Raw genomic sequence first — 7,817 nt, 5'->3', positions numbered from 1 at the left:
TGTTCCTTTTGTCCAGGTGGGAAAGGGCATTGTGGAGTGCAATAGATATTGAATCATCTGTGGTTCTGTTGGGGCAGTATGCAAATTGGAGTGGGTCTAGGGTTTCTTGGATATTGGTGTTGATGTGAGCCATCACCAGCCTTTCAAAGCAGTTCATGGCTACAGGCGTGAGTTCTACGGGTCGGTCGGTAGTCATTTAGACAAGTTACCTTAGTGTTCTTGCGCAGAGGGACTATGGTGGTCTGCTTGAAACATTACAGACTGGTATTACAGACTCAGTCAGAGACAGGTTGAAAATGTCAGTGAAGACACTTACCAGTTGGTCAGCACATGCTCTCTCGCATTACACGTCCTGGTAATCCGTCTTGCCCTGCGGCCTTGTGAATGTTGACCTGTTTAAAGGTCTTACTCACATCGGCTATGGAGAGCGTAATCACACAGTCACCCTGAACAGCTGATGCACTCATGCATGCTTCAGTGTTGCTTGCCTCGAAGTGGGCATAGAAGAAAATGTAGCTCGTCTGGTAGGCTCGTGTCACTGGGCAGCTTGCGGTTGTGATTCCCTTTGTAGTTTGTAATAGTTTTCAAGTCCTGCCACATCCGACGAGTGTCAGAGCCGGTGTAGTACGATTCAATCTTAGTCATGTATTGACGCTTTGCCTGTTTGATGGTTCGTCGGAGGGCATAGTGGGATTTCTTATAAGCTTCCGGGCTAGAGTCCCGCTCATTGAAAGCGGCAGCTCTACCTTTTAGCTCAGTGCGGATGTTGCCTGTAATCGATGGCTTCTGGTTGGGGTATGTACGGAAAGTCACTGTGGGGACGATGTCATCGATGCATTTCTTGATGAAGTCAGTGACTTATGTGGTGTACTCCTCAATGCCATCAGAAGAATCCCGGAACATATTCCAGTCTGTGCTAGTAAAACAGTCCGGTAGCTTAGCATCTGCGTCATCTAACCACTTCTTTATTGACCAAGTCACTAGTGTTTCCTGCTTTAGTTTTTGCATGTAAGCAGGAACCAGGATAATAGAATTATGGTCAGATTTGACAAATGGAGGGCGAGGGAGAGCTTTGTATGCGTCTCTGTGTTTGGAGTAAAGGTGGTTTAGAGTGTTTTTTCCCCCTCTGCTTGCACATTTAACATGCTGGTAGGAATTAGGTGAAACGTATTTAAGTTTCCTTGCATTAAATTCCCCGGCCACTAGGAGCGCCGTCTCTGGATGAGCGTTGTCCTGTTTGCTTATGGCCGTATACAGCTCATTGAGTGCAGTCTTAGTGCCAGCATCGGTTTGTAGTGGTAAATAGACAGCTACAAAGAATATAGATGAAAACTATCTCGGTAAATACTGTGGTCGACAGCTTATCATGAGATACTCTACCTCAGGCGAGCAAAATCCTGAGACTCCCTTACTATTATTTTTAGTGCACCAGCTGTTTACAAATAAACACAGACTGCCACTCCTTGTCTTACTGGAGGCAGCTGTTCTATCTTGCCAATGCACCGGAAACCCAGCCAGCTGTATGTTATTCATGTCGTCGTTCAGCCAAGACTCAGTGAAACATAAGATATTGCAGGTTTTAATGTCCTGTTGGTAGGACATACATGATCGTAGTTAATCTATTTTGTTATCCAATGATTGTAGGTTGGCTAATAGGACTAATGGTAAAGGCTGATTACCCTCTCGCTGTCGGATCCTTGCAAGTCACCCCGACCTACCTCCCCGATATCTCTCTCTTTCTCCTGCGATTGACGGGGATGAGGGCCTTGTCGTATGTCTGAAGTAAATCCTTTGCCCCCGACTTGTTAAAGAAAAAATCTTCTTCCAGTATGAGGTGAGTAATCGCTGTCCTGATATCTAGAAGATATTTTCGGTCATAAGAGAGGTGGCAGAAACATTATGTACAAAATAAGTTACAAATAACGCGAAAAAAACACACACAATAGCACAATTGGTTAGGAGAATGTAAAACGGCAGCCATCTCCTGTGCCATTGGAATACATGACTACCTCATACCCCTGAACATCTGCTCGGTATTGGTACTCCCTGTATATAGTTGTTATTTTTAAAAACTTGTTATTCATTGTTTATTTGTATCATTTTATTCGGATCCCAATTAGCATTTGCCAAAGCAGCAGCTATTCTTTCTGGATTCCACAAAAAAAAACACAAAACATGACAAGTAATATAACACTGATACACAAGGATAGTCACACAAATGTAAAATACAATGAAATACAAACAATACAAAAAAACTTAAAAAATGGTATGTTAGTGTGTCTGTGTGGCCTTGAATTTGTTTTGGACTTGAGGACTGTAAATAGACCCCTGATGGCATGTCTTGTGGGGTATTTTTTACATTTATTTTTATTTCACCTTTATTTAACCAGGTAGGCTAGTTGAGAACAAGTTCTCATTTACAACTGCGACCTGGCCAAGATAAAGCTTAGCAGTGTGAACAGACAACACAGAGTTACACATGGAGTAAACAATTAACAAGTCAATAACACAGAAAAAAGAGAGTCTATATGCATTGTGTGCAAAAGGCATGAGGAGATAGACGAATAATTACAATTTTGCAGATTAACACTGGAGTGATAAATGATCAGTTTTTCATGTACAGGTAGAGATACTGGTGTGCAAAAGAGCAGAAAAGTAAATAAATATAAAAAGTATGGGGATGAGGTAGGTAAATTGGGTGGGCTATTTACCGATAGACTATGTACAGCTGCAGCGATCGGTTAGCTGCTCAGATAAAACCCTTTTTCTGTATGTATGGGTGTCTGAGCTGAATATTATTTGATTATGCAGACAATCTGGAATTTTCATTACAGTAATACTTCTCATAACTAGAAGAGAAGCAGTTAATCTATCGTCAACCCTCAACCAGGATAGACTGGCATGCATGTTGATGTTAACTCTGTATGCGCAGTTAAGGGCAATGCCTGCTGTTCTGTTTTGAGCCAGCAGCAGCTTTGCTAGTTCTTTCTTTGCTGCACTTGACCATAATACCGGACAGTAATCAAAAGTGTGTGTATTGACATTCATATTGCACTGTACAGCTTTACCTAAGGATAGGGGATCAATGAAATGGGTTATCAGTCTACTCAATACCCAATATATTTTTTTCTAACATCCTCTTCAGAGCTACGATGCTAATGTTCTCTGGGTGTCACTGAGTAGACTGATAACCCAATCCATAGAAGCTGTACAGTGAAATAAGAATGCCTCCAATGCAATTCTAAAGTCTAATAGATCCAGTGTGATTTCAACAGATTTTTGTCAAATTAAACGTTTGTTGAATTTGTTGAAGAACATTTCAACCTCGTTTAGCATGATCTATTTCAGTATGGCATGATTCCACTATTTATATTATTTGCATTTGACATTCATTGAGAGACCTTTATGTTGAAAGCTAGGCTGTGATTGAAAATAAGAATTTGTTCTTAACTGACTTGCCTAGTAAAAGAAAGGTAAAAAATAAAATATAAATAAAATAAAATAAAAAGCAAACAGCAAATTCCACTGTTGTGGCTAATCTTTATTGTGGTTAGCTTCACATAGGTGGGTCTGACCACCATTAATCAAATAAGAACCACTAGTTCAAGGTAATAATAAAATTTATGCCATTTAGCAGACGCTTTTATCCAAAGCGACTTACAGTCATGTGTGCATACATTCTACGTATGGGTGGTCCCGGGGATCGAACCCACTACCCTGGCGATACAAGCGCCATGCTCTACCAACTGAGCTACAGAGCAAGTGACGTCACTTATTGAAATGCTATTTAGCGAGCACCACAGCTAACTAGCTAGCTATTTCACATCCGTTACACTCACCCCCTTTTGACCTCCTCCTTTTCCGCAGCAACCAGTGATCCGGGTCACGGCACCAATGTAACAGTATAACTCTAGAACGTCCTCTCGCCCATACCCGGGCGCGAACCAGGGACCTTCTGCACACATCAACAACAGTCACCCACGAAGCATCGTTACCCATCGCTGAACCACTACTTCAAGGTCTCAGAGCAAGTGACGTCACCGATTGAAATGCTATTTAGCGCGCACCACCGCTAACTATTTCACATCCGTTACAATAGCATAGATATTGGTGAATCATTGTGACATGAAATACGAGTGATAGTGTAATCAATGTGTAATAACTATGTAAAAAATTAAAAGTTAAATTATGTGACGTGCAGTCATATTCGGGTCCTGATTGGTCAACATGCTTAGACACGTCAAATAGTGTTATTTGACATGTATATTTTTTGACACTCAAAGACCCAAACGGCGTTCCATACCATTCAGTCTTATAGTCATTTATAATGTTTACAAACATTGGAGCAAAACAAGCTTATATTTTGGGTTCTCATGGAGTGTGACAGTTTATACGTTTTTATTTTATAAGTTAGCATTCAGAAGTTATATTCTTCAAGGACCAATTGATATATAATTTAGTCCAAAAATGGATGTAGCAACTACAGATTGACCCTTTTAAGTCTATCAAAAGTGTGCGAGTTTGAGCATATGTCCATTAGGCCTATGGATTTATTTTATCAGCATGAATTGGATTGAACAATTAAAGCCCCACTTTTATTCCATAGGCTTGGATCCGCACTATGCAGCTGTTACAAGAGAGCATTTTTGACTGGCTGTCCACAGGTTTAAAAAACAATGATTGATAGGCATCTTAAACTTCTTGAATTGAACCATTATGGGTTCAGCTACACATTTTAGATTTGTGAACAGCCATCCACAACAACCACAATCCGTAAGCCTCTTTTCCCGCGATTGATCCAACTAATTTGGCGTGTCATCGTATTTGGCTCTGATTTGTGGTCAGACTCGTTCAGGTGGAACAAATTTAAACTTTCGCATTTTTTCAATACTGTTTTGAATGTCATTGAGAAAACAGAAGTGTCATATTTATTTCTCGCAAACATCCTTTCTGAATGTAAAAGTAATCCTCGAAGTAATCATCAAATTTTTCAAAAGTATCCAATCTGATTACAATATTTTTTTCTGATAATGTAAGATGCTGTTTATTCAGTCTATGGAGATGAATACACAAGGGATTAGTTGGAGAGCAAGACGCATGGTACTACTGTTGCATGACATAGCCTAGATTTTGCACACATCAGGTATTAGGCCTAGGTTTAAAGACCTAGGTTTAAAGGCGTTAACCCTCCATCTTCATTGGCCGTGCAGCATTTAGGGTGATATGGCCTCTGTAGGGCATTCACACTTCTTGCGCTTCACGGAACAGTGCAGAGCTGTTTTGAAGGAAGTTGTCAAGGAAGTGAGTTTGTGTTTATAGTAGACCTCCCGCCCCCACTTACCATCAACCAATCATGTCAATGCGGACCTATACGGATCCCTCTGCATTCTTAAAACATTTTCGTTATGCACCGCGATGCGGTACAGAGCTCAATTTGGCCACTGTATGCCTCAAGAGGCTCGGCAATTGCGTCACACCATCCATACCGCGCCCCCGACCACCTTTCGGATCAAGCATAAATTATATTTTACTGCGTCACCATTTAGACCCATGGACCGTGACTGGTTCTCTCCATTTTTCTCTTAATTTTTTTTCAACAGGTTATTTATTTATTTATTTTTTATTTCACCTTTATTTAACCAGGTAGGCAAGTTGAGAACAAGTTCTCATTTACAATTGCGACCTGGCCAAGATAAAGCAAAGCAGTTCGACAGATACAACGACACAGAGTTGCACATGGAGTAAAACAAACATACAGTCAATAATACAGTATAAACAAGTCTATATACAATGTGAGCAAATTAGGTGAGAAGGGAGGTAAAGGCAAAAAAGGCCATGGTGGCAAAGTAAATACAATATAGCAAGTAAAACACTGGAATGGTAGTTTTGCAATGGAAGAATGTGCAAAGTAGAAATAAAAATAATGGGGTGCAAAGGAGCAAAATAGATAAATAAATTAAATACAGTTGGGAAAGAGGTAGTTGTTTGGGCTAAATTATAGGTGGGCTATGTACAGGTGCAGTAATCTGTAAGATGCTCTGACAGTTGGTGCTTAAAGCTAGTGAGGGAGATAAGTGTTTCCAGTTTCAGAGATTTTTGTAGTTCGTTCCAGTCATTGGCAGCAGAGAACTGCAAGGAGAGGCGGCCAAAGAAAGAATTGGTTTTGGGGGTGACTAGAGAGATATACCTGCTGGAGCGTGTGCTACAGGTGGGAGATGCTATGGTGAGGGGGACTTTACCTAGCAGGGTCTTGTAGATGACATGGAGCCAGTGGGTTTGGCGACGAGTATGAAGCGAGGGCCAGCCAACGAGAGCGTACAGGTCGCAATGGTGGGTAGTATATGGGGCTTTGGTGACAAAACGGATTGCACTGTGATAGACTGCATCCAATTTGTTGAGTAGGGTATTGGAGGCTATTTTGCAAATGACATCGCCAAAGTCGAGGATTGGTAGGATGGTCAGTTTTACAAGGCTATGTTTGGCAGCATGAGTGAAGGATGCTTTGTTGCGAAATAGGAAGCCAATTCTAGATTTAACTTTGGATTGGAGATGTTTGATATGGGTCTGGAAGGAGAGTTTACAGTCTAACCAGACACCTAAGTATTTGTAGTTGTCCACATATTCTAAGTCAGAGCCGTCCAGAGTAGTGATGTTGGACAGGCGGGTAGGTGCAGGTAGCGATCGGTTGAAGAGCATGCATTTAGTTTGACTTGTATTTAAGAGCAATTGGAGGCCACGGAAGGAGAGTTGTATGGCATTGAAGCTTGCCTGGAGGGTTGTTAGCACAGTGTCCAAAGAAGGGCCGGAAGTATACAGAATAGTGTCGTCTGCGTAGAGGTGGATCAGGGACTCACCAGCAGCAAGAGCGATCTCATTGATGTATACAGAGAAGAGAGAGAGTAATAAGGATGTAACTATAGGACCTACACTTTTTTCCTTTCCCACTATACTGTATCTGAGGGAGAATGGCTGAAGACAAACATCACGGACAGGGCATGTTTCGTCTAGGTAGGGGCATATTATCTTACATGGAAGTCCCATGACTGTCACCACGGGTGCATTCAAGACAAAGTTGATTTCCAGTGTGCAAATGGAGAGTTGAGGTATATTAAGCAATTGTAGCCTACATTTGTGTGCATCTTTATTAGTGTAGATGAGCTGTCCCTAACTTTTACAATTTGTCTGGAATTAAATGAAACACTGCAAGAACGAAATATTGCACACAAGTCTGTTACTGTGGCAACAGCAATTACTTCATAAAACATGTATTTGGTAGAACGTGAATGAATTTGGTTTGGAATTGCATGGATTTGGATGTCAGGTTTTGAGATTGGCCTCAACACAAATTAGGGAATCAAGGGAAGGGAGTTATTTTACCTGGACAAAGGTCAGCTTTATGAGGGCTTCTGGGTGGACCGAGTGGCCAAATGTGGAACAGTGTCGGACTTTGGAAGAGAAGAGGCAACAACCACAACATACACAACTCCTAAGGTACATACTTTGTATTTTGAAGCATTTAAAAGTTTGTCTTTTACTGGGTGTTGCATGTATGGTGCTGTGCTGTGCACCCTATCAGACCAGGGTTCAAATACTATTTCAAATATCTCAATTACTTTCACATTTCAAAGTATTCTGATATTTAAGACAAGTAGTTTAATATTGGAATGTATTTGGAAAGTATTGGCAGCCATTTGAAAATACTCAAATACACTTCCATGCATTAAACCCAGGTATTTGAAAATACTTTTAAATTACTTCCAAAATAAGTAATTGCTTCAGGCTGCATTATTTGAAAAATAAAGAACACATAAAATATA

General features: G+C 40.8%; 1 protein-coding gene across 1 annotated transcript in view; it reads left to right on the top strand.

Moving 5' to 3' along the window:
- Nucleotides 1–7,359: 7,359 nt before the first annotated feature.
- LOC124000176 (lysine-specific demethylase 2B-like) overlaps nt 7,360–7,817 on the top strand; it is a 46,135-nt gene continuing 45,677 nt past the window's right edge. Inside the window, exon 1 of the mRNA XM_046306374.1 lies at nt 7,360–7,491. The gene's annotated coding sequence lies outside the window, so the exon portion shown is untranslated. The remainder of the gene's footprint in view (nt 7,492–7,817) is intronic.

Source organism: Oncorhynchus gorbuscha, linkage group LG16 (genome assembly GCF_021184085.1).
Source record: "Oncorhynchus gorbuscha isolate QuinsamMale2020 ecotype Even-year linkage group LG16, OgorEven_v1.0, whole genome shotgun sequence".
Lineage (NCBI taxonomy): Eukaryota > Metazoa > Chordata > Actinopteri > Salmoniformes > Salmonidae > Oncorhynchus > Oncorhynchus gorbuscha.
This window is presented reverse-complemented; position numbering and strand designations above follow the sequence as displayed.